The sequence below is a fragment of the Gobius niger genome (assembly GCF_951799975.1).
Source record: "Gobius niger genome assembly, chromosome: 6".
Taxonomy (NCBI): Eukaryota; Metazoa; Chordata; class Actinopteri; order Gobiiformes; family Gobiidae; genus Gobius; species Gobius niger.
In genome coordinates, this window is record NC_136857.1 from 6,644,204 (window position 1) to 6,670,398 (window position 26,195).

Genomic DNA, 26,195 nt, shown 5'->3' on the forward strand with positions numbered 1-26,195 from the left:
AACTACGAAAACCAGACAAAAAAGAGACAAAAACACCACAAAAACACATTATTTTACACTACCTTGATACATTGACCAAAGTTTAATACAATGTAATCTGCTCTGTAACAATATGTAATAACTTGTAACTGTGTAGTTTATACACAATGGAATAATGTGTATTTATAGTTTGGAGGTACATAATGTAATGAGACATAAGACGGGTTAGGGCTTAAGGTTAGGGTTAGAGTTTGGGTCTATCTTTACCTCCAAAGTACTAATACATATTATTCCAATGTAACACATAGGTACATGTTGTTACACATTGTTATATAGAACATTACATTGTACTAACTGTGGCAGGCACAATGTATCAAGGGTAGTGTAAAATAAAGTGTTACCCAGAAAGGTTACGATCAGTTTTTGTAGGTCTGGCGTATAGGCTGTAAGCTACAGTCGAGAAGCTTTAAGATTTCGGTACAGCCGAACTGGAGAAAATGCGCTTGGTTAAGGTGGGGGGGTAAGAGGTTAAAGCAATACTAATCCCTCTGAGGTAATATAAGGGCTAATGGGATGACTGGGGGGTCTTTCACCCCTGGTGTCTCTGGCCAGAAAAGCACAATTGCAACTTGACTGCCACCGGACCAGAGCCACCAATACACACTAATGGAATCACAAAGAAGAAGCTAACAGGCTAACAGGCAAAGCTGACTGTGGGCTAGCACCTCTTAAACAATATTTACAGCCAAGATTGAGTGAAAATGCTTCCATTGTGTAATTGGATGTACAATGTCCCTCTCCTCCTTCGCCTTTTCTGTCAGCGTAGTATTAACTCTCACGGACAATTGATAAGTTAAAGAATCGCTAGGCTTTTGCTCGAAATCGGTCAAAAACCAACACGCCACCATTGTGGAGGGTGTCGATATTGGCCTATCAGCACACACAATTGATATAGCGTGGCACTCATATATACAAAGACACAGAAATAAGCCAGTCAATTAAGCCTACCTGTGTAAGCAGTTTTGTGAACCAGCCCTACCTTGTTGGAGCACTGTTCAGACCTGATCGCACTTAATTTGATCTTGTATAAGCCCCTTTTAGACCTTGTTGAGTCCCGTAAAAGCCAATTTGTTTTGTTTTTTTGTTTTTTTCAAACAGTAGGCTATAGTTTGAGAACCACTGCCTTCAATGTTTGCAAATATTAAAACAAATTAGGTGTCAGTGGACTTTACATTCAGTGCAGGGGAGCAGACGATATGCATTAGTGAGTGCTGTTGTTGTGAGAAGGGCACTGATTACATAGCCTCCAGCTGAGAGTGGCTTTACACAATACTGCATTTTAAACAGCCCTGGCATATTCATAGATTGTTAAATCAAACCACTGCTGATTTGATGATGCTTCCATGTGGTTATTACTGCATGGAAGTGTAAATGAACTTTCCTTTGCCACAAGTATGTCAACATGTCGTTATAAAGTGTGTTGTAATTTACATTGTGGTGATAGATCGTCATATTTAAAAAAAAAAAAAACTTCATATAAATCAGGAAAAGTGCTAACAGTCAGTGCGCTCAAATGCGGTATTGGCCAATGGAGCATGAGAGGAATGTGCCACCAAGTTCCAGTTGTTGACACAAGGAAAGTATTAACTTTTCATCACCATATAATAAATGCCAAGATTCACTTAGGGCCTACAAGCTCTATCTGAAATGATTTCCCCGTCTTATTTATTTGGAAATGATTTCTGTCAATCTTCACTTCAACACACTTCTCGTATAGTGTACTATTAGGCGAACAATTTAGGTTTTTAGGATCTATTAACCTCTTACCTCCTGGCTTAACCAAGCGCATTTTCTCCAGTTTGGCTTTACCCAAATCTAAAAGCTTCTTGAAAAAGAGTGTCAAAATATCCTCAAAAATGAGACGAAAACAAGGATGAAAACGCTACAAAAGAGCAACAAAAAAGTGACTAAAGGCAATGAAAATGTGGCAAAGATGCAACTAAAACACAAGGTGGTAATTTTTTTATTTTTATTTTTAGATTTGGGTAAAGCTGATACGAAGATCAGAGAGAATATGCACTTGGTTAAGGCGGGTGTTAAGAGGTTTTGAGTTTTGATCACTTTTCTCGAAGGTAAGGCAAGTTTAGAGCAAGGGTTCTCTTTTCGGTCTGTGACCCCAACTTTAAAATGTAGTAATTCCAGGTGCAAAACAACATTTCAAGGGGGAAAAAAAGGTGCATTATGCAACTTTTCATGCAAAAAAAAAAAAAAGTTGATATTTGTGAGTACTTGACCTTGCAGTGACCCAGTGGCTGCACGAGTGGTCATCGTGGCGCCTTTTCTTTCGATTATGGTGGTCTCTAAGACGCTTCAGGATCAATTGTTTGGAAGGTGATGGATCCTCTCACCAGAAAACCTACAAAACAATTGATCCTGGAGCGTTGTAGAGACCACCGTGATTGAAAGTAAAGGCGCCATGCGGACCACTCATACAGCCACTGGGTCACTGCAAGGTCAAATACTCACACATGACTTTTTTTTTTCCTGCATAAAAGTTCCATACTGCACCTTTAATGTTCTGTATTGTGTTGAATTCATCTCATGACTCTCATCTCAGTGTCCTGCGACCGCCCAGGGATTCCCGACCCCACTTTGGGAACCCCTGGTTTAAAGCAGTTCCCACACAAGGTAATTATAATGCAAAAAGGATGTATTTTAAAGTACATATATTTAAACACAAGAATATGTTATACAGAACAGTATTTGTGAAACGTCAGATAAAAAAAAGTGAATGTGGCAATTTCTTTCAATAGTGGAGGCCCTGATATGTTTGCATGGTTATTTTGGGGGTTGTGACCTGAAAACGTCGGGGAACCCCTTGAGAATCATTCTCAACAAAACCCTTATCGTTCCAGACTGACTGTCAAAACAAATAATGACAGGGTAGTATTATTTGACTCCTGCTGCCCTGAGGTTGCTCTGCTGTGACATCCCCTGCATTTTTTTTAACCTGTTTCAGTGCAACAGTCCATTAAAACCAAATACTTGCAAAACCTCATCCAACACTGACCTGAAGCTGATGTAAAACAGTCTGAAACATGCAATTTTGCAACATGTAACGTGCACATGTCCCTTGACCCTTTCTAGTCGTCGTATAGGCTCATTTGAATAGAAATTAATCTCCTAATTAGGTCAATGAGGGCAGCAGGTCTTTTGTTTACACTCCCCGTATCCAGTCCGGGAGGAGCCCATACGCGCACAGATGGTTTTGGGGGATCTTAATGAGACACTTATTCATGTCTGATGTCAGAAATCCAGGGGAAAGGGGGTGGGGGAAGTGTGTGCTGATTGGCCAACACTTGATACAGTAGCAGGGTCCTTCCTCTGTGAGGCATTTCAGGTCAATGTTCTCATTTTCTTTTTAATACAACATAGGCCAATACTTAATATGAATAGGTGTAATGGTTCTCAACTGGTGTAGCTTTCTGACCTATTCAATCCATCAGGAGAAGCTGCAGTCCAAATAGAAATAATAACAAAAATAAAAATAATAAATTTCTGTAAAAATATTTTGTTTTGATTCGCAAGCCCCTGTCCTGGAACCGCCACCTAAACGTGGTGGAGGGGTTTGAGCACCCGAATGATCCTGGGAGCTCTGTTGTTAGGGCTTCGTGCCCCTGGTAGGATCTCCCAGGGCAAACAGGTCCTAAGTGACGGGTCAGACAAAGAGCGGTTCAGAAACCCCTTATGAGAGACCAACAGGCCCGGTTAGAATCTTGAGGGTGTCCTTCAGTGGACCAACCACCTGCAGGAGGAGCCATAAGGGGCAGGTGCAATGTGATTTGGGCTCCAACAGCTGCCCCCACAACCCGGCAACGGAAAAGTGGAAGGAAAAGGATGGATGGATGGATGGATGGATGGATGGATGGATGGATGGATGGATGGATGGATGGAGGTTTGCAAGCCACACTTGGGCCCCGACCAAGTCAACAATTGGTACTATGTGTTTTAAAAAATGAGCTTGTAATTGTGCAGCCAATGGTAAAGGCTGCTGCACATGACGGAATTTCTAAATGTCTCTCCCAGTTCTTTGCACCATTTCACTGTCCAATAAAGCCCTATAGCTAAAATTAGCTAAACATTAGGGCTAATCAGCTAAGCAATACGGCAAAATAATAATAATAATAATGATAATTGTCTCATATACAAAATGATCTTTATTTTCAATTGAATGCTGATTCATGGACCATTGTCTGATCCAATCTCCAAAACTAGGCGCTGTTTCAGCCAAAGAAATGGCTGAAAACAACGATTTTAAAGTCCCATGACAATGTTTGAGATTGACCAAAGTTGGGTTTGCGATTGCAAACTTGATTATTTGCCCAGCACCACAGGGGCTACATCCCATGGCCCACTGAAGCACAAATATTTCACATTTCACACTGATGTTATTTATTTCCCCCCAAATGTTTCCCCTTTCTCAAATGTTTTGTAAAAATGCACGCAGACATATACAAAGTCATAGCCAGCGCAGTAAGCCAGAAAACAATGTCTCAAATAAGTGTAAAACAGATCCAAAATTGAACTAAAATTGGTCGTGTGACAGACTTCATATTGAATTGGATCTGTGTACATGTCTGCTGTGCCTATTTTCCCCCCGAACAATGAACGCATGAGTAACAGTAAAATCCTGTAATGAATATTTTAGAGCTGTAGTCACACCACAGGGGAGGAATATCACAGAGTGTGAAACCAACACCAACAATTTACTTCCCAGTGCTGGATCTGCCGTGCCGGAGAAGGTCACTAATGTGTGAAGTCACTTGGACCTAATGGCGGGCCTGGCAGCAGTGTAATAATAGCTGCCAGAGTGGTATTTAAATTAACTGGGCATATTCTTTGGGAACATTGTGAGACACAGACATTCATACTCAACACAGTCTCAACAAGCATTTACATAATTATTTTTACTTAGCTTTTTGTCTCTGTACTTAACTGTACAATTACTATACTTCAATATGTTACAAACAGTGTGATGGTGGCTTTGTGTGGCATCGAGTTGCTCATCGCAAAAAAGGACCTAATTTAAAAAATTAAAACTTAAAGCATTTTTATCTCATCTACTGCTACTACAACTGCAGTATTACTATTCCCACAATACAATACTCATGTTTTTTTCTTTTTAATCACTTAACCCCAGCCTTAACCAAGTGTATTTTCTCCAGTTAAGCTTTAGCCAAATCTAAAAGGTTACAGCTTATAGGTCCATGTAGTGCCTCATTTGAAAGCTAATACCTACAAAACTCATCTAGACCGATCTTTGTCCTTGCATTGTTGCCGTGTTATTTTTTTTCCCATTGCTTTTATGTTGCGTTTTCAACACACATTTTACTTATTCATGGCTTTTTTGTCTTGTTTTTGTCGCTCTTTTGTTTCATTTTCATTATCGTTTTAATCTAATTTTTGTTGCTATTTTTAAGCCTAAGCTTCTCCAAAACTGGAGAAAATGTGCTCGGTTCTGGTGGGGGTTAAGAGGTTGACATCTTTCAAATATATAAGGACAAAAAAAAAATGCTTGAATTTCATCCTCGAATCATCCTAGAATTATAAGGTCTGTGTTCTGAGTAAAGTTCTGAGATATTTAGTTATAAAGTCTTGACAACATATAGAACAAATTATTATTATTATTATATTTTCACTCATACAAGGCAAAAAATAAAAATGAGTAATGCACCAAAATCTAAAACGTTGTCCAGCAGTGGGTGGATCTATGAGAACCATTTTCAGTGGCCTTTCACATTACTTTTGATATGTATGTACAGAACAAGGATAGAATCACTACTTGAGTCTGTTAAAATGACTGTAATGTGGTTGTTTTTATCATAATATCAGCTTTTCTGGCTCATTGTACAGATTAAAGACTGTTCAAACTGGCTTTTAATACTTAGAACGCACTGAATTATGTCTAGGATCATTTTGTGTTTTTTTATTTGTTTTTACTGTATTTTCCTGTGTAGCACTTTGGTCTTCCTGGTGTTGTTGTAAAGTGCTACACAAATGAACTTTGATTGACTGATTGATTATTTAATGCTCACCCACCCTCTGCATCACTCCTCTCTGCTGTCATCAGGCAGAAGATGCAGAACCCCACTGGCCCATTAAAACATCTACAAGAAATCATTAATCTGCAGTCACTGTCCTAAATAGCGCCCACACTGTACTTTTATGTTGTTCTTTTTGATGTGTTATTCTTTAATGGTGATGCGTTTTTACTGAATGAGTTTTAATGATTTGTGCTGAAAGACACATTTTGTCCGTTTGTCATGTGGGTCCCGACACCACAGAATCAGAACAGAAACAGAGTCCTATTTATTATCATTGTCAGTGAACCATAGTTTAAATTGGAAAAAATGTTGACTTTTGGGAGGGTATTGCGACTTCAACATATAACCACGGCCATCGATTTTTACTCTTATCGAAAGTGACAGCTGCAGTGCAGGAGATTTGTCATGAGACAGATTTACTAACAAGTGACAGCCCTGATTATATCTAAGTCAATGGGTTTGATGAGTGAGCATTATTTATGCAAATCCATGCCCTTTAAAGAAAGTCTGTGTTTCCATAAAATCGGTTTATGAGAGGCAACTCAGAAATGTAAAATATTAAGTGACAGTCAAAATAAATAATAAATTGATAGATAGATAGATAGATAGATAGATAGATACATGCATAGATAGATAGATAGATAGATCCATGCGTAGATAGATAGATAGATAGATCCATTGATAGATAGATCCGTAGATAGACAGACAGATAGATAGACAGATAGATAGATAGATAGATAGATTGATAGATACATAGATAGATACTGTAGATAGATAGATCCGTTGATAGATAGATAGATAGATAGATAGATAGATAGACAGACAGACAGACAGACAGACAGACAGACAGACAGATAGATAGATAGATAGACAGACAGACAGACAGATAGATAGATAGATAGATAGATAGATAGATAGATAGATAGATAGATAGACAGACAGATAGATAGATAGACAGATAGATAGATAGATAGATAGATACGTAGATAGATAGATACATAGATAGATACTGTAGATAGATAGATAGATAGATAGATACATAGATACAGAGATACAGAGATACGTAGACAGATAAATAGATACGTAGACCGACAGATAGATAGATACAGCGATACGTAGACAGATAGATAGATAGATAGATAGATAGATAGAGATAGAGAGATAGATAGATACAGAGATACGTAGACAGATAAATAGATATGAAGACCGACAGATAGATAGATACAGCGATACGTAGATAGATAGATAGATAGATAGATAGATAGATAGATAGATAGATAGATAGATAGATAGATAGACAGACAGACAGACAGAGAGATAGATAGATACATAGATACGTAGACAGATAAATAGATAGATCCGTAGATAGATAGATAGATAGATAGATAGATAGTTACATACATACATAGATAGATACAGAGATCCGTAGACAGATAGATAGATAGACAGACAGACAGAAAGAGAGATAGAGAGATAGATAGATAGACAGACAGACAGACAGACAGACAGAGAGATAGATAGATAGATAGATACATAGATACGTAGATAGATAGATAGATACATAGATACGTAGAGAGATAAATAGATAGATCCGTAGACAGACAGACAGACAGACAGACAGACAGACAGACAGACAGACAGACAGACAGACAGACAGATAGATAGATAGAACAAAAACAGTGGCTAGCCCATATTGCCTATTGTACCTTTCACAGAATCAGCAATGTTTTTAAATACGATTACTATGGTGATCTGCTATGACTTAATTTGCATATATGCATAACTGGCCGCGTAAAAGTAGGCTACACAACATGCAGAACTCGTGGCAATTGCGCACATGGCCACAGCCCCCCGATTGTTCTGGACGCTCCTCTGTGTGCTCAGTTCAGCGGTGAAGCCGGTGGTGGCAGCTGCTGGATGAGACTGCGGTAAAGTGGCCCGCCACTTCCAGACCCACGGTAAAGTGGCCCACACGTGAAAAGATGTTGCGCCTTTTGCCGGTTACTTACGGTAATAGCAGATTTCCTCGTCGTACAGCTTGCCTTTTCCGTGCAATTTCGCTATGAATAAAGTTGTGATCATCACTCTTTTGTAGCTAATGATGTGTGTTCATTAATTTAGGGAAATAGAGTTGCGCGCACGCGCGCGTTTGTTTGTGTGCGCGCGCGCGGTGGCTAAAACTTCATATTTCTACCACAGTAGTGGTCACGTGACGGCACGGACAGATGACCAGCGTGTATTGAGAATATAGGGAACTATTCATCTTCATTTTCTTTTATTCCCTACTTCATGCAGTTTTATTATCATTATTATTATTATTATTATTATTATTATTATTATTATTATTATTATTAAAAGATTATAAATATTATAATCATTTTGACAGGGCACCAAGGACGCTCCAAATGGAACAAAATTCAGGTTTTCAAAAATTCTTTAAAAAAAACCTTAAGAGGTTTGCAACTAGTTTCACTGCAGACATGGCCTCAGTGCTGCCCCCTATCTCCCTGCCAAAACCAAGTCCACTTGTACTGTGGAAATTTGAAGAAAACTTAGGTTAAAAAAGGCCAAAATGGAATAAAATTCAGTTTTTCAAAAAATGTTTAAAAAAAATCCTTGAGAGGTTTGCAACTAGTTTCACTGCAGACATGGCCTCAGTGCTGCCCTCTATTGCCCTGCCAAAACAAAATCCACCTTTACTGTGGAAATCTGAAGAAAACTGAGGTTGAAAAAGGCCAAAATGGAACAAAATTCAGTTTTTCAAAAAATGTTTAAAAAATATCCTTAAGAGGTTTGCAACTAATTTCACTGCAGACATGGCCTCAGTGCTGCCCTCTATCACCCTGTTGAAACAAAGTCCACTTTTACTGTGGAAATCTGAAGAAAACTGAGGTTGAAATTGGCCAAAATGGAACAAAATTCAGTTTTTCAAAAAATGTTTAAAAAATATCCTTAAGAGGTTTGCAACTAATTTCACTGCAGCCATGGCCTCAGTGCTGCCCTCTATCGCCCTGCCAAAACCAAGTCCACTTTTACTGTGGAAATCTGAAGAAAACTGAGGTTGAAAAAGGCCAAAATGGAACAAAATTAAGGTTTTCAAAAAATGTTTAAAAAAAATCCTTGAGAGGTTTGCAACTAATTTCACTGCAGACATGGCCTCAGTGCTGCCCTCTATTGCCCTGCCAAAACAAAATCCACCTTTACTGTGGAAATCTGAAGAAAACTGAGGTTGAAAAAGGCCAAAATGGAAAAAAATCATTTTTAAAAATATATATATATAAAAAAAAAAAAAACTTAAGAGGTTTGCAACTAATTTCACTGCAGACATGGCCTCAGTGCTGCCCCCTATCTCCCTGCCAAAACAAAATCCACTTTTACTGTGGAAATCTGAAGAAAACTGAGGTTGAAAAAGGCCAAAATGGAACAAAATTAAGGTTTTCAAAAAATGTTTAAAAAAAATCCTTGAGAGGTTTGCAACTAATTTCACTGCAGACATGGCCTCAGTGCTGCCCTCTATCACCCTGTTGAAACAAAGTCCACTTTTACTGTGGAAATCTGAAGAAAACTGAGGTTGAAATTGGCCAAAATGGAACAAAATTCAGTTTTTCAAAAAATGTTTAAAAAATATCCTTAAGAGGTTTGCAACTAATTTCACTGCAGACATGGCCTCAGTGCTGCCCCCTATCGCCCTGTAAAAACAAAATCCACTTTTACTGTGGAATTTTAAGAAAACAGGTTGAAAAAGGCCAAAATGGAAAAAAAAAACAGTTTTTCAAAAAATGTTTAAAAAAAATCCTTGAGAGGTTTGCAACTAGTTTCACTGCAGCCATGGCCTCAGTGCTGCCCCCTACCCACCTGCAACAGACCAGCCACTTTTACTGCAGAAATTGGGAGTAAATTAAGTTCAAACATGGTCATAATGGACATAAAATGACAAATTTGGCATCATATTAAAAAATATTAAAAGAAGCTGTGCAAGATCTTTCACTGCAGTCATGGCCTCAGTGCTGGCCCCTATCAAGTTCAAAACATGGAGTTCAAACATGGTCATAATTGCCACAAAAGGCCTTTAGTCTACACTTAAACAACAGCAAGTCAGTGATGACTCACAGTTTGACTGGGAGTGAGGTTCACAGTTTTGGTACTGCCACACTAAAAGCACAATCCCCCTACTGCTTATATACTTGGGGACATCGAATACCATATGAGGAGCTCTGCTTGGATGGTAGACGTCCAGAAACTAAGACAGATGGTGAGGAGCATGTCCATGAAGAGACTTAAAAACCAAATGCCATCCATCCATTTTCTTCCGCTTTGTCCGGGGGGGGCGGGTCGCGGGGGCAGCAGTCTCAGCAGAGATGCCCAGAAGTCGCAATCCACACACGCCTCCTCCAGCTGTTCTGACCCCGAGGCGACACCAGGCCAGCTTGGAGACATAGTCCCGCCAGCGTGCCCTAGGCCTTCCACGAGGCCTTGTCCTAATAAGACATGCCTGGAACACCTCCCGCGGGAGGCGGCCAGGAGGCATCTGGAACAGATGCCCTAGCCACCTCAGCTGGCTTCTTTCGACGTGAAGGAGCAGCGACTCTACTCCGAGCTCCTCCGCTTTTTCTGGTGGAGAACCATGGCCTCAGATTTGGAGGTGCTGATCCTCATCCCGGCCGCTACACACTCAGCTGCAAACCGCCCCAGGGCAGCTGAAGGTCCTGATTTGTTGAAGCCATCAGAACATCATCGTCTGCAAACAGCAGAGATGAGATCCTGAGGTTCCCAAACCGGACACCCTCCGGGCCCTGGCTGCGCCTTGAAATTCTGTCAATAAAGGTAGTGAACATAATCGGTGACAAAGGGCAGCCCTGGCGGAGACCAACACGCACTGGGAACAGGTCTGACTTACTGCCGGCAATACGAACCAAGCTCCTGCTGCGGTCATACAGGGAACGGACCGCCCTTAGCAGAGGGCCCCGGACCCCATACTCCCGGAGCACCCCCCACAGGGCACCACGAGGGACACGGTCGAACGCTTTCTCCAGATCCACAAAACACATGTGGATTGGTTGGTCGTACTCCCACGAACCCTCGAGCACTCGATGAAGGGTATGGAGCTGGTCCAGTGTGCCACGACCAGGACGAAAACCGCATTGTTCCTCCTGGATCCAAGGTTCAACTATCGGCCGGATCCTCCTCTCCAGCACCCTGGAGTAGACCTTACCGGGGAGGCTGAGGAGTGTGATCCCTCTGTATTTGGAGCACACCCTCCGATCCCCCTTTTTAAAGAGAGGGACCACCACCCCGGTCTGCCAATCCAGGGGCACTCTCCCCGACCGCCACGCGATGCTGCAGAGACGTGTCAGCCAAGACAGTCCTACAACATCCAGAGACTTAAGGTCATCTCTCCATCTCATCCACCCCCGGAGCCACCGAGGAGCTTTCTCACCACCCCGGTGACTTCAGCTTGGGTGATGGGCGACCCCACCTCCGAGTCCCCAGCCTCTGCTTCCTCATCGGAAGACGTGACGGTGGGATTGAGGAGATCCTCAAAGTACTCCTACCCCCGCCCCACGACATCCCCAGTCGAGGGCAGCAGCCACCCACCCGTACTGTAAACAGTGTTGGTGAAGCACTGCTTCCCCCTCCTGAGGCACCGGATGGTTTGCCAGAATCTCTTCGAGGCCGACCGATAGTCCTCCTCCATGGCCTCCCCGAACCGCCCGAGCTGCAGCACGCTTGGCCTGCCGGTACCTCTCAGCTGCCTCCGGAGTCCCACAAGCCAACAAGGCCAGGTAGGACTCCTTCTTCAGCTTGACGGCATCCCTTACTTCCGGGCGCCACCACCAGGTTCGGGGATTGCCGCCACGACAGGCACCAGAGACATTACGGCCACATCTACGAGCAGCCGCATCGACAAAGGAGGAGGAGAACATGGTCCACTCGGACTCCATGTCCCCAGCCTCCTTCGGAATCTGGGTGAGAGTTGAAGACCCCACTGACAGAGGGATCCGCCAGGTGTTCCCAGCAGACCCTCACAACACGTTTGGGCCTGCCAGGTCTGACGGGCTTCCTCCCCCGCCAGCGGAACAGAACACCACTCGGGTTCAGATCGGGGAGGCCGTTCCTCCCAATCACTCCCATCCAGGTCTCACTGTCGTTACCCACGTGGACGTTGAAGTCCCCCAGTAGAACAATGGAGTCCCCAGTCGGAGCACCATCTCGTACTCCTCCCAGGGACTCCAAGAAGGCCGGGTACTCTGCACCGATGTTGGGCCCGTAGGCCGAGACACCGGTGAGAGACCTGTCCCCAACCCGAAGGCCTAGGGATGCGACCCTCTCGTTCACCGGGGTGAACTCCAACACGTGACGGCTGAGCTGGGGGGCTATGCGCAAACCCACCCCAGCCCGCCGCCTCTCCCTGCGGGCAACCAGAAAAATGGAGAGTCCAGCCTCTCTCCAGGAGTGAAGTGACGTTCCATGTCCCGAACGCCAGAAGCTGCGCAGGCGGACCAGGTCGTCGAGGCACCTGCCTCTGACTGCCACGCAGTCCTCTCTGCACCCGAAACCTACGGATCCCTCTGTGGGTGGTGGGTCCACAGGAGGGCGGGCCCATGTCGTCCCTTGGGGCTGTGCCCGGGCTGGGCCCCGTGGGCAGAGGCTCGGCCACCAGACGCTCGCGTTCGGACCCCAACCCCAGGTCTGGCTCCAGGGTGGGGCCCCGGCTGCGCCATGCTGGGCGACATCTCAAAAACAAATGTCCAAATTTAAAAAAAAAAACACAAAAGCGGACTGGGAGCCCCTTATGAGAGACCAACAGGCCGGTTTGAATCATGAGGCCGTCCTTCCGTGGACCCATTCCTGCAGGAGGCCATAGGGGGCTGGTGCAATGTGATCACGACCTGGAAACGGAAAAGTGGAAGAAAATGGATGGATGGACTGGGAGCCAGTGGAGGGAGGGTAGGAGTGGGATAATGTGGGAGTATTTAGATTAATTTGGTTTTCTTCAGATTTCCACAGTAAAAGTGGATTTTTTTTGGCAGGGCAATAGAGGGCAGCACTGAGGTCATGGCTGCAGTGAAATTAGTTGCAAACCTCTTAAGGATTTGTTTTAAAGAATTTTTGAAAAACTGTTCTTTGTTCCATTTTGGCCTATTTCTACCTCAGTTTTCTTCAGATTTCCACAGTAAAAGTGGACTTTGTTTCAACAGGGTGATAGAGGGCAGCACTGAGGCCATGTCTGCAGTGAAATTAGTTGCAAACCTCTCAAGAGATTTTTTTTAAACATTTTTTGAAAACCTTAATTTTGTTCCATTTTGGCCTTTTTCAACCTCAGTTTTCTTCAGATTTCCACAGTAAAAGTGGATTATGTTTTGGCAGGGTGATAGAGGGCAGCACTGAGGCCATGTCTGCAGTGAAACTAGTTGCAAACCTCTCAAGGATTTTTTTTAAACATTTTTTGAAAAACTGAATTTTGTTCCATTTTGGCCAATTTCAACCTCAGTTTTCTTCAGATTTCCACAGTAAAAGTGGACTTGGTTTTAACAGGGTGATAGAGGGCAGCACTGAGGCCATGGCTGCAGTGAAACTAGTTGCAAACCTCTTAAGGATTTTTTTTTAAAGCATTTTTGAAAACCTGAAATTTGTTCCATTTTGGCATTTTTCAACCTCAGTTTTCTTCAGATTTCCACAGTAAAAGTGGACTTTGTTTCAACAGGGTGATAGAGGGCAGCACTGAGGCCATGGCTGCAGTGAAACTAGTTGCAAACCTCTTAAGGATTTTTTTTAAAGCATTTTTGAAAACCTGAAATTTGTTCCATTTTGGCCTTTTTCAACCTCAGTTTTCTTCAGATTTCCACAGTAAAAGTGGACTTGGTTTTGGCAGGGCGATAGAGGGCAGCACTGAGGCCATGGCTGCAGTGAAATTAGTTGCAAACCTCTCAAGGATTTTCTTTAAACATTTTTTGAAAAACTGAATTTTATTCCATTTTGGCCTTTTTTAACCTAAGTTTTCTTCAAATTTCCACAGTAAAAGTGGACTTGGTTTTGGCAGGGAGATAGAGGGCAGCACTGAGGCCATGTCTGCAGTGAAATTAGTTGCAAACCTCTTAAGGATTTTTTTTAAAGAATTTTTGAAAACCTAATTTTGTTCCATTTTGGCCTTTTTCAACCTCAGTTTTCTTCAGATTTCCACAGTAAAAGTGGACTTTGTTTCAACAGGGTGATAGAGGGCAGCACTGAGGCCATGGCTGCAGTGAAACTAGTTGCAAACCTCTTAAGGATTTTTTTTAAAGCATTTTTGAAAACCTGAAATTTGTTCCATTTTGGCCTTTTTCAACCTCAGTTTTCTTCAGATTTCCACAGTAAAAGTGGACTTGGTTTTGGCAGGGCGATAGAGGGCAGCACTGAGGCCATGGCTGCAGTGAAATTAGTTGCAAACCTCTTAAGGATATTTTTTAAACATTTTTTGAAAAACTGAATTTTGTTCCATTTTGGCCAATTTCAACCTCAGTTTTCTTCAGATTTCCACAGTAAAAGTGGACTTTGTTTCAACAGGGTGATAGAGGGCAGCACTGAGGCCATGTCTGCAGTGAAATTAGTTGCAAACCTCTCAAGGATTTTTTTTAAACATTTTTTGAAAACCTTAATTTTGTTCCATTTTGGCCTTTTTCAACCTCAGTTTTCTTCAGATTTCCACAGTAAAAGTGGATTTTGTTTTGGCAGGGTGATAGAGGGCAGCACTGAGGCCATGTCTGCAGTGAAATTAGTTGCAAACCTCTCAAGGTTTTTTTTAAACATTTTTTGAAAAACTGAATTTTGTTCCATTTTGGCCTTTTTCAACCTCAGTTTTCTTCAGATTTCCACAGTAAAAGTGGACTTGGTTTTGGCAGGGCGATAGAGGGCAGCACTGAGGCCATGGCTGCAGTGAAACTAGTTGCAAACCTCTTAAGGATTTTTTTTAAAGCATTTTTGAAAACCTGACATTTTTTCCATTTTGGCATTTTTCAACCTCACTTTTCTTCAGATTTCCACAGTAAAAGTGGACTTGGTTTTGGCAGGGAGATAGGGGGAAGCACTGAGGCCATGGCTGCAGTGAAATTAGTTGCAAACCTCTTAAGGATATTTTTTAAACATTTTTTGAAAAACTGAATTTTGTTCCATTTTGGCCAATTTCAACCTCAGTTTTCTTCAGATTTCCACAGTAAAAGTGGACTTTGTTTCAACAGGGTGATAGAGGGCAGCACTGAGGCCATGGCTGCAGTGAAATTAGTTGCAAACCTCTCAAGGATTTTTTTTTAACATTTTTTGAAAAACTGAATTTTATTCCATTTTGGCCTTTTTTAACCTAAGTTTTCTTCAAATTTCCACAGTAAAAGTGGACTTGGTTTTGGCAGGGAGATAGGGGGCAGCACTGAGGCCATGTCTGCAGTGAAATTAGTTGCAAACCTCTCAAGGATTTTTTTTTAACATTTTTTGAAAAACTGAATTTTATTCCATTTTGGCCTTTTTTAACCTAAGTTTTCTTCAAATTTCCACAGTAAAAGTGGACTTGGTTTTGGCAGGGAGATAGGGGGCAGCACTGAGGCCATGTCTGCAGTGAAATTAGTTGCAAACCTCTTAAGGATTTTTTTTAAAGAATTTTTGAAAACCTAATTTTGTTCCATTTTGGCCTTTTTCAACCTCAGTTTTCTTCAGATTTCCACAGTAAAAGTGGACTTTGTTTCAACAGGGTGATAGAGGGCAGCACTGAGGCCATGGCTGCAGTGAAACTAGTTGCAAACCTCTTAAGGATTTCTTTTAAAGCATTTTTGAAAACCTGAAATTTGTTCCATTTTGGCCTTTTTCAACCTCAGTTTTCTTCAGATTTCCACAGTAAAAGTGGACTTGGTTTTGGCAGGGCGATAGAGGGCAGCACTGAGGCCATGGCTGCAGTGAAATTAGTTGCAAACCTCTTAAGGATATTTTTTAAACATTTTTTGAAAAACTGAATTTTGTTCCATTTTGGCCAATTTCAACCTCAGTTTTCTTCAGATTTCCACAGTAAAAGTGGACTTTGTTTCAACAGGGTGATAGAGGGCAGCACTGAGGCCATGTCTGCAGTGAAATTAGTTGCAAACCTCTCAAGGATTTTTTTTAAACATTTTTTGAAAACCTTAATTTTGTTCCATTTTGGCCTTTTTCAACCTCAGTTTTCTTCAGATTTCCACAGTAAAAGTGGATTTTGTTTTGGCAGGGTGATAGAGGGCAGCACTGAGGCCATGTCTGCAGTGAAATTAGTTGCAAACCTCTCAAGGATTTTTTTTTTAAATTTTTTGAAAAACTGAATTTTATTCCATTTTGGCCTTTTTTAACCTAGGTTTTCTTCAAATTTCCACAGTAAAAGTGGATTTTGTTTTGGCAGGGCGATAGGGGGCAGCACTGAGGCCATGGCTGCAGTGAAACTAGTTGCAAACCTCTTAAGGATTTTTTTTAAACATTTTTTGAAAACCTTAATTTTGTTCCATTTTGGCCTTTTTCAACCTCAGTTTTCTTCAAATTTCCACAGTAAAAGTGGACTTGGTTTTGACAGGGCGATAGAGGGCAGCACTGAGGCCATGTCTGCAGTGAAACTAGTTGCAAACCTCTTAAGTTTTTTTTTTATATATATATTTTAAAAAAATATATTTTTTTCCATTTTGGCCTTTTTCAACCTCAGTTTTCTTCAGATTTCCACAGTAAAGGTGGATTTTGTTTTGGCAGGGCAATAGAGGGCAGCACTGAGGCCATGTCTGCAGTGAAATTAGTTGCAAACCTCTCAAGGATTTTTTTTAAACATTTTTTGAAAAACTGAATTTTGTTCCATTTTGGCCTTTTTCAACCTCAGTTTTCTTCAAATTTCCACAGTAAAAGTGGACTTGGTTTTGGCAGGGCAATAGAGGGCAGCACTGAGGCCATGTCTGCAGTGAAACTAGTTGCAAACCTTTTAAGGATTTTTTTTAAACATTTTTTGAAAACCTGAATTTTGTTCCATTTTGGCCTTTTTCTATCTCAGTTTTCTTCAGATTTCCACAGTAAAAGTGGACTTGGTTTTGACAGGGCGATAGGGGGCAGCACTGAGGCCATGTCTGCAGTGAAATTAGTTGCAAACCTCTTAAGGTTATTTTTTAAAGAATTTTTGAAAAACTGTTCTTTGTTCCATTTTGGCCAATTTCAACCTCAGTTTTCTTCAGATTTCCACAGTAAAAGTGGACTTTGTTTCAACAGGGTGATAGAGGGCAGCACTGAGGTCATGTCTGCAGTGAAACTAGTTGCAAACCTCTTAAGGTTTTTTTTAAAGAATTTTTGAAAACCTGAATTTTGTTCCATTTGGAGCGTCCTTGGTGCCCTGTCAAAATGATTATAATATTTATAATCTTTTAATAATAATAATAATAATAATAATAATAATAATAATAATAATAATGATAATAAAACTGCATGAAGTAGGGAATAAAAGACAATGAAGATGAATAGTTCCCTATATTCTCAATACACGCTGGTTATCTGTCCGTGCCGTCACGTGACCACTACTGTGGTAGAAATATGAAGTTTTAGCCACCGCGCGCGCGCACACAAACAAACGCGCGCGTGCGCGCAACTCTATTTCCCTAAATTAATGAACACACATCATTAGCTACAAAAGAGTGATGATCACAACTTTATTCATAGCGAAATTGCACGGAAAAGGCAAGCTGTACGACGAGGAAATCTGCTATTACCGTAAGTAACCGGCAAAAGGCGCAACATCTTTTCAAGTGTGGGCCACTTTACCGTGGGTTTGGAAGTGGCGGGCCACTTTACCGCAGTTGGATGAGAGAGAGAGAGAGACACATACACACACGCGGGGGAGGAGGGTGGGGATGCGAGCGAGGCAGCCTCACATAATAGCCGGCGGCTGAAGGCGTGGTGCTGCTGCTGCCGTGCCGTGCCGTGTGTGCTGCCGCCTGCCTGGCTCGGAGCGACGGAGAGAGCGGCTGTTTCTCGAGCGTTTTAACCGGAGGATGGACGCAGATGTCGGCCACTCTCTCCCATGACACACCGAACCGAAGCATGCAGGAGGAAGACACCCACAGCGCATAGAAAGCCGGGAGTATAGGTCAAGGTAAGGCGAGCATGGATGGGATGGGGAGCGAAGTGGGAGCGCAGCGTCTGTCAGACAAAGTGGTGACAGGAGCCGGTTTATTTAATATTGGTAATGAGGGAAAAAGTGCGTAGGTTTGAGACGTGTCCATCCCATTTTCCACGAAACCGGGAAGGCGTGTTGGGTTCAATTGCAATATCTACATATGTTAGGTCCGTTTACGCGTCAGGTGGAAAGGAAACCACCCATGTACAGTAGGCTACAATAGCTCATTCATTGTTCTCGCCTCAATGAATGGTAGCTATCATTATCATGTGCTACTATTGAACATGGGGCTAATAATTGTTGATGCATGACCAATTGGATTTTAAATAGTCCTGTGTGCTTCAAATATGGCTGATTGTTAAATGTAATGTGTTTAAAGGGGCACTTAGCGTTTGGGAAGTGGGTCGTTACAACATTGCACTTATGAATCATCACTTTGCTCAAAATGTGTGAGGTGTCAAATCCTATGACGGACATCAAGCACTGTCAGCTTTTTGCTTAGCAGGTGTTAAACTACTTTTGTGGCTTTGCTTCGACAAATAGCCTATGACAATATAATGTGGATAATAGGCCTATACTTTAGTGAAAGGTCCTATGAATGGAATACAATTTGATTTGTCCTTTAATGTTGTAAAGAACAGACATGTGTTGGAAAATAAACCTTTGTGTAGGTTCATATTTTTATGAATTATGAACCTGCTACTTGTTGTTGTTTTTGTTTGCATTACCATGACAGTAAAGCTCCTCTCTGCTCCCTCGAAGTTTTGGAACGTGATTATAAAAAAAACACCCCTCTGAAGAATAGGATGTTAGAAATGTGTAAGGATAGTTAGGACTTTGAGCAACAAACGAACAAACAAAAATGTCCACACTCCCACTTTCATTGTTTGTCGGTCTATAGGCCGTGAAGAAAAGTCATTGTCAGTGCCCGAAGATGTCACTTCCAAATCGGTAGAAGACACAGGATTCAAGAGAGTATTTTAAACTCATGTAAACAGGATATGTTGTTTTACGGATTGTGTCGGCAGACCCGGCACCGAACGCGAGGTCCGAAAAGATTGCTCTTCCTATTTTTCGCAAAGGATATCCTATGTCGTTTATCACTGTGAGCTGAAACAGAAGTCAATTTGAGAACACTTGTTTGTCAGTGAGAGAGAAGCTGTGGACGACTTTACTGCTCTCAATTGGCATGCTCCCATTTGACACCTGAGACTTCCCTGAAAAAGTCAGAGAGAAAGAGAGGGATCTATTCCTGGAGCATAATCTTATATTCCTATGCGGTATAAATCTAAAGTACGTGCATGGGTGTCAGAACAGAGTAAAATCGCATAATGAAAGATGGATGAGGCACAATATTATGACCTCTGACAGATGAAGTGGATTGGAGTGATTAACTCATGGCACCTGTTGGTGTGGGTATATTTAGCCTTCAAAAGCCAAAGGAAAAGTGGCAAAGATTTGAAAAGGGTTAAGGTTAGACAACTGTGGCTTGGAGAATTTCCAAAACTGCTGCTCTTACTGTTCCAAGTCTGTGGTGATTTGTCAAAAGTGCTCCAAAAAGGAAAATTGGTGAGCTGGCAAGTGGTGATGAGAGTGGAGACTGGTGAGACCATCCGACTGAGTTAACTGATCTCTCAAGTGACTGGAGTACGCATTACATGGAGTTCGTCAGAGGATGATGTTGTATGAAATAGAACAGGACATTGTGCTTTGCGAGCCTAAAAAAGTCTCTCGAATTGCTCATTAGTTCATTATTCATTCACTTCTCGGTTACTCTCAGCAGTGGTGAGACACTTCTCTAGTCGTGTGTGTCGTACAGGCCTGACATGCAGCCACGAACTCTACGACCAACACCAACTCCAAAAGCAGTTCATACAGGCCTGGGGGTGAAGGGTCTTACCCTAGAGCACAACAATAATGTTCAATGTGAGCATGGGAACGTATATTCCATCCATTGGGCAAGCATCTCCTCCACCTGAGCTTTTTTTGCTTTGTGGCACGTTTTCAGAACAGTCCATTGCCATAGAGATGTGGGGCAGGTAGCATTTCTATTGTAATCCATATTTTTGCTGTACTATGATGAGTTAAACGGCCTTGTCTCAACATTTGGCGAGTAACTGAGTAATGTTATTAGATAGATAAATAGTGAACTGGTCATTTATGGCACTTGAACACAAGTTCACATGTTCACAACAATTCAGTGTTATGTAATGTTGATATAAAGGATTTAGACCTTGCAATGAAATGAAATGTGATTTTTAGTACATACTGCAGAGATCTACCCCATTTAACCATTCTGATCCACACTCCAGCGCCTCGTCCCTGGACTCTGCAGAAAGTCACTGCAGTTCTCTATAATGGGAGTCTGCAGCGGGTGATAACGGAGCAGTCAGGCAGTGGAAAGAGCTGCAAAAGCCACAGAACGAGGGCGACCGGTGTCACATCTCCTTTTTAAAATTGCAAACGCTCCGCTGCTTACACAGGGCAGAATATACTAGAGAGGGTTTGGGATCAGTCAATCTGTGGATTAAAGCCTCTTTCACCGAGATATATGGGATTCTGCAATGCACATATTCACGGAAAGCATAGTGGCTTTCCGTATGGGAGGTTAAAAATAATTGACATGCATGAGGTGTGTTGTGCAATTACAGATTGTATGACTAATATGTCAAGTTCATCATTTCCCTTTTGCTTGTTTCTTATGAAAAAGGATCAGCACAGGAACACAGGTCCCTGCTCTGGATCTGAGTATATGAAACATTCGCATTATTGTTGTGCTTAATAACATTACATGTGTTATGCACCCATCTATGTCAAAATATAGTGTATCTTATAATTGGAAAAATGATTACAGACTCCCTTGAGGGTGTGAAGAATAGATGTAAAGTGTTCTTATTGTACACCAGTCATGATTTGAAATGTTATTCAAATGCACCTCTTAGACTGAACAGAAAAGCTATAAGAAAAAACAAACAATTGTGTTAATAGAGAAATAAATAAGGCACCAGACAGTAGCTTTCCCTGTGCAAACATTTTTGTGGCAATGATCCTTTTGATGAAGCATGTTTATCGTTAGTGATGGAACAAGTCTATAATTAAATACTGTGGACCATTGACTGTGGCCACTTTCATTTGTAGGACAGTCATGGTCAAATATATCAACAAAAGTAGATGTCCTTTTGAGACTGGGAAGTGGTCTTACAGCACCATGACATCATCCACATGAATCACCCCCTGTAATGCTCTCATCTGGTCAACCTTCACTATATCCCGTAACTCAGGCTATATAGGGCGAAAGGAATAACATTTTTAACAGATTTTCAATTTGGTCATTGTCTGTGTCTTTGCAAAGTGTAAATTAGAAATATGACTAAACTAGGTCCAAACTGAATACCACAAAATCTAGACCGAAACATGGTCTAAATCAGGTCTGAAGTAGGGTTTACATGGGGACTAAACTGTGACTGAAGTTCTATACAGGAACATACTCAAAGACAAAAGCATAAATGAAATGATCTTCTAATTAAACAAAACTCACACCATAGTCAAACAACATTGTCTTGCCAATTGCTTTTGAACCAGTCACATTTACAGAGAAATAAGAATAAACGTTACAGAAAATGATATACAGATTACACTGTATGTGTCATAGATGCTTCTCACTGTTACAAAGCAGTTTTATCTATTGCAAAGTTCCTCTTTTCCTCTCTATTGCGTAGAATTGGGTCTAGTCACTGCGGCATATGGTGGCGATGAAAAGCACCAAACTGACAAAGAAACAGACCAGAAGGTAAATACTTATTGTTATCTCCTATTGAAGTTGTTCTCAAACTTAGATACAGGAACCACTAATGTGTGCAGGCCTCCTCTAGTTACTATCGCCTATTGTCCTTCTCTTTCTGTCAGATCTGGCTTAGTTTTGGTGCAGTTCTGTTTAGACTTCGTTGTGACGTGGCATAGTCCTGGTTCAGACCGAGTTTAGACTTAGAGAGCACAGAGATCCAGAATAGATTATGGTTCGTCTTGATGTTATTCTGGTTTGATCCTGTTTATGTATATAGTCCACAGTTTATCTGAAAAGCAGTGAGCTCGGGACTGTGTCATCAAAACCGCAAAAGATTTTCTGGTATTCTGGCACTCAATAATAATAAAACAATGGAGATTTCAAATATAGTACTAAGTACTTTAGTTATCATTACCATCTAAGCGTGATTTACTTGTAGTTTCATGGCCCTTCTTTATTAGGATTCTTTAGTATTCATTTATTTGTTGCCATGGGCTAATTTCCATCCATCGCCCCCCACTCGTACCCCTCCTGGCCTATTGTACATGTTCTTACTGGTAGGACAAACTGGAGTACATGGAGTAAACCTACAGACACGGGGAGAACATACAAACTCCACACAGACGAATGTTAGTCTAAAGCATTGGTAAAACCCTTACAGCTAGTGTGGAGCTGATGTCATCATGAAGGCATTGTGACCGACGTGGCACTTTATTGCACCATAATGGCTTTGAACAACTGCATAAAAAACTAAATACATACCTTCACTAATATTTTTCAATGGCATGTATCAGATTTGGGAAGTGGACTCTTCTTTCTTGGAAGGAAAAGCTTCAGTTGAGAATCACTGTACTGTTGCGATGTTTAGTATCGGCGCTATTGTGTGTCTTGAACAGAACATGAAGCGAACAGGTCGCACTGACTGTGTGATCTCGCCTCCATCAATAATGCACGACGAGGAAACTGAGATAAGACAGGTCGCCGTCTGGACATGACATTTAACCACAAGTGACGTATTCACCGGCACAGGAGGGTTACACAGCAGAACGCCGCGCTCCTTCTTACTGACCGTGGCTTAACCAGACAGCGCCAGCACAATTCACATTCATGCCTTTTATTTGATTTGTAGTGACAATCTTAATGGTTGTTGTCAAATTCTACAATGAGACGTTATTACAGGCTCAGAATCCATTCATTACTGTGCTCGTAAATAGCACAATAATGAATAGATTTAATTATGTTTTCGCAGGCCAGACGTCGTCGCGCTTGACCTTGCACACGCTAATATGCCACTCCATTTTGCCCTTCTGAATTTGAGCTTGAATGTTATAAAAATCACCCCTATAACACACACTTTTGTTTCACATCTGCAGCTCCTGTACGATTTTGTTGTTGTTGTGATGCTATCCTCAAGCCAAAATTGTCCATAGAGACACAACAGTAACAAAGGGCTGTCCCGTCTCAGGGATCACAGCACAAAGATTGACATTTCTTTCATCCTTCACCCCGCCCTTCCCTTCCTGACACTGACTTCAGTGTACAGCTTACCCCCATGAGCCAAACGCGGGCCCTTTCATTGAGGTTTAAAAGCTTCTGCAGTAAGGCACTCATGGGAAACAAATCAAAATCATTATATTGCGTTGCTTTTGTGCGCGTGTGTGTGTGTGTGTGTCTGCCAATGCTCGTTTTTCCTGCCCAGAGAGTTAGAAAGTTGGTGTTTTGCTTGCAAGATAACAAATCACTAGATGTATGGATAAGGTCAGTTCAAAGGCAATTTCAGGGAAGGTTTGCAATGTGTCAAAATATTGCTTCAGGTGGGACTTTGGTGACTCTGCAGTTCTAGCGCCAGCACATATTTCTTATGTTTTATGCTTATGAGACAATTCATTCATGTATCTGTCTGGTACTTGTTTTGGACTACTTTATGCATGATATAGTCCTATTGCATTTACTTAGACTTTATTTTGTTTGTTTTAGACCTGCTTCTGCCCAAATTTCTTAATCTTTCTTAATCTTTATTTTTTGCGCAGTTGGGTTTTTCAAGCAAGACAGGATCACAGTTATAAGAGAAAAGTGAGAGAAAAACACAGCAATGCCCAATAGGAGTGGGCTGTAGCAAAAACAAAACTTATTAATGTCTACTTATTAATATCTTTTACAGCTGCTGTTAGCATTCAGGTTTTATTTCATTTCATATTAAATCAATAGTGCACAGATATTTGCAGGTTTGTAGAAAACAAAGAATAGAACAACGGTTTACTGTCTTTAATGTTTTAGAGTTGACACTAGTATCTTTAGAGTCAGTAATATATTTATTGTGATATTTTCCCATCTCAATATACCATACATATACTTTATTTATAAAACACATTAAACACTTTACACATCATAAAAAAATGGAAGAATACACAAAATGCAAAGTCCGATAAATACTAAACTAAATACAGCAAAAAATAAAAGACAAATCCAATAAAGCAAACAACATAAGGAAATCTGAAACACATGTCACTTAGAAAGTCTGCAAGAAAAGGTGTGTTTTCAAGAGGGATTTAAACAATAAAGATATCAAAATATATCAAACTTAAAAATGTGCTATTGTGAAAGGTACATCTTAACTCATTATGGTATAGTTTAAAGCACTATGCAACTTTTTAGGTAAAAAAAAAATCTTCATATTTGTGCACATTTGACCTTTTAATGACTCGGTGGCGTTATGGGTGCAGCATGGCGCCTTTGTTTTCCCTCACAGTGGCCTCTATGACGTTCCAGGATCAATTGTTTTAGGGGTTCGTACAAGAAACGGGCCAGAAACCCAAAAACAATTGATTCTGGAGCATCATAAAGGCCACTGTTAGGGAAAGCAAAGGTGCCATGCTGCACCCATAAAGCCACTAAGTCACTAACAGGTCAAATACATGCAAATATCAAGTCTTTTGTTTCACATAAAAAATTACATAGTGAATCTTTAAGTAGCAGTCATCATAATGATACTCAAACAGTGGAAATAAGTTTACATTATGTTTGTAGCATCATAAGAATTCAGGCCTCACGATACATCTTATATTCTTAGTATCCAATATCCATAAACAAAAATTATTGGTACTACTTGATAAACGATTTGTTATTCGTCTATTGTCACTGCCATCAGACACATCATTATTACTGTATCCTATTAGTTTGCTTGTTTGGTTGTTTTGGGTCTATGTATTTTTGTAGTTCTACGAATACTGCTATTATTTCAGCGATTTTACCTGGTATCGACTGGCACATGAAGTTTGGATCATTTTTTATAATCTGTATCAATGAAAAACAAATGCCACTTCTTCAACATGATGCTAACACCAGCCAGCAGGGGTCAGCAAAGGTGCAAATGATTTATTATTGGTGAGGATCTACTAATGTGTGGTTGAGGTTTTTTATATGGTTGTTTTTCCCCTCCACATTCTGGTGTTGTGTATTCAAGACAGTATTAACCCCTTAACAAAAAAATCCATAGTCATTAAGATACATGTGTGCATCATACTATACACAAACGTTTACCATGCCCTGCCCCTAAACCACTGAAGAGCAATGTCTTTTGTATAATTGGATGCAAGACAGCCGCCATTAATATTAACATGCTTTACACCAAAGGATTCATCAGCCCCTGTGTGTTATATTGATTGGTAGAGACCCGCCCTGTCACACTTCGCTCCTATCCATCCTCCTGTGTCTGTGTTTGCACATATGAGTCATACCTAGTGATTTTCAGAAGCCTGAGCTCATGGCAATTTATAATAAATCCCTCACCAGACCAAGCTTTCTCTGTGAATTTAAACTATTGCCCCCGGCGGCACCATCTAGTGGCAAAAACCCCCACGTGCCGAGTTAGTTACACATATCCATAACATTTGCATACAAACGTGTTCTTCAAAGAGTGTCAGCTCCAGAGGACTTTTAGGATGTGTGGTGCAGAAATAGTAAGATTAGTAGAAGTAATAGTTGTATTATTAGTAGCAAGAAATATACACGTTAAAATTACTCTAAAATAAGGATAATTTCAGTCATTTTGCCCAAAATAATCTGTCAATGGCATCTTCTATCAAGGAAATTTAGTGCAAAGTACTTGGTCCACTTACTTACATGGCCAAATATTCTTATTTCAAGAAGATTTTACTTATTTATAGGTTATTTTTTGCCATGTGGGTATGGCTGA

General features: G+C 41.0%; 1 protein-coding gene across 2 annotated transcripts in view; it reads left to right on the forward strand.

Annotated features, from left to right (window-relative positions):
- Positions 1–7,902: 7,902 nt before the first annotated feature.
- Positions 7,903–26,195, forward strand: part of frmd4bb (FERM domain containing 4Bb) — a 37,894-nt gene continuing 19,601 nt past the window's right edge. For both annotated transcript variants that reach the window (XM_079557688.1, XM_079557687.1), the window contains exons 1-2: positions 7,903–8,011; positions 17,918–18,192. The gene's annotated coding sequence lies outside the window, so the exon portion shown is untranslated. The remainder of the gene's footprint in view (positions 8,012–17,917; positions 18,193–26,195) is intronic.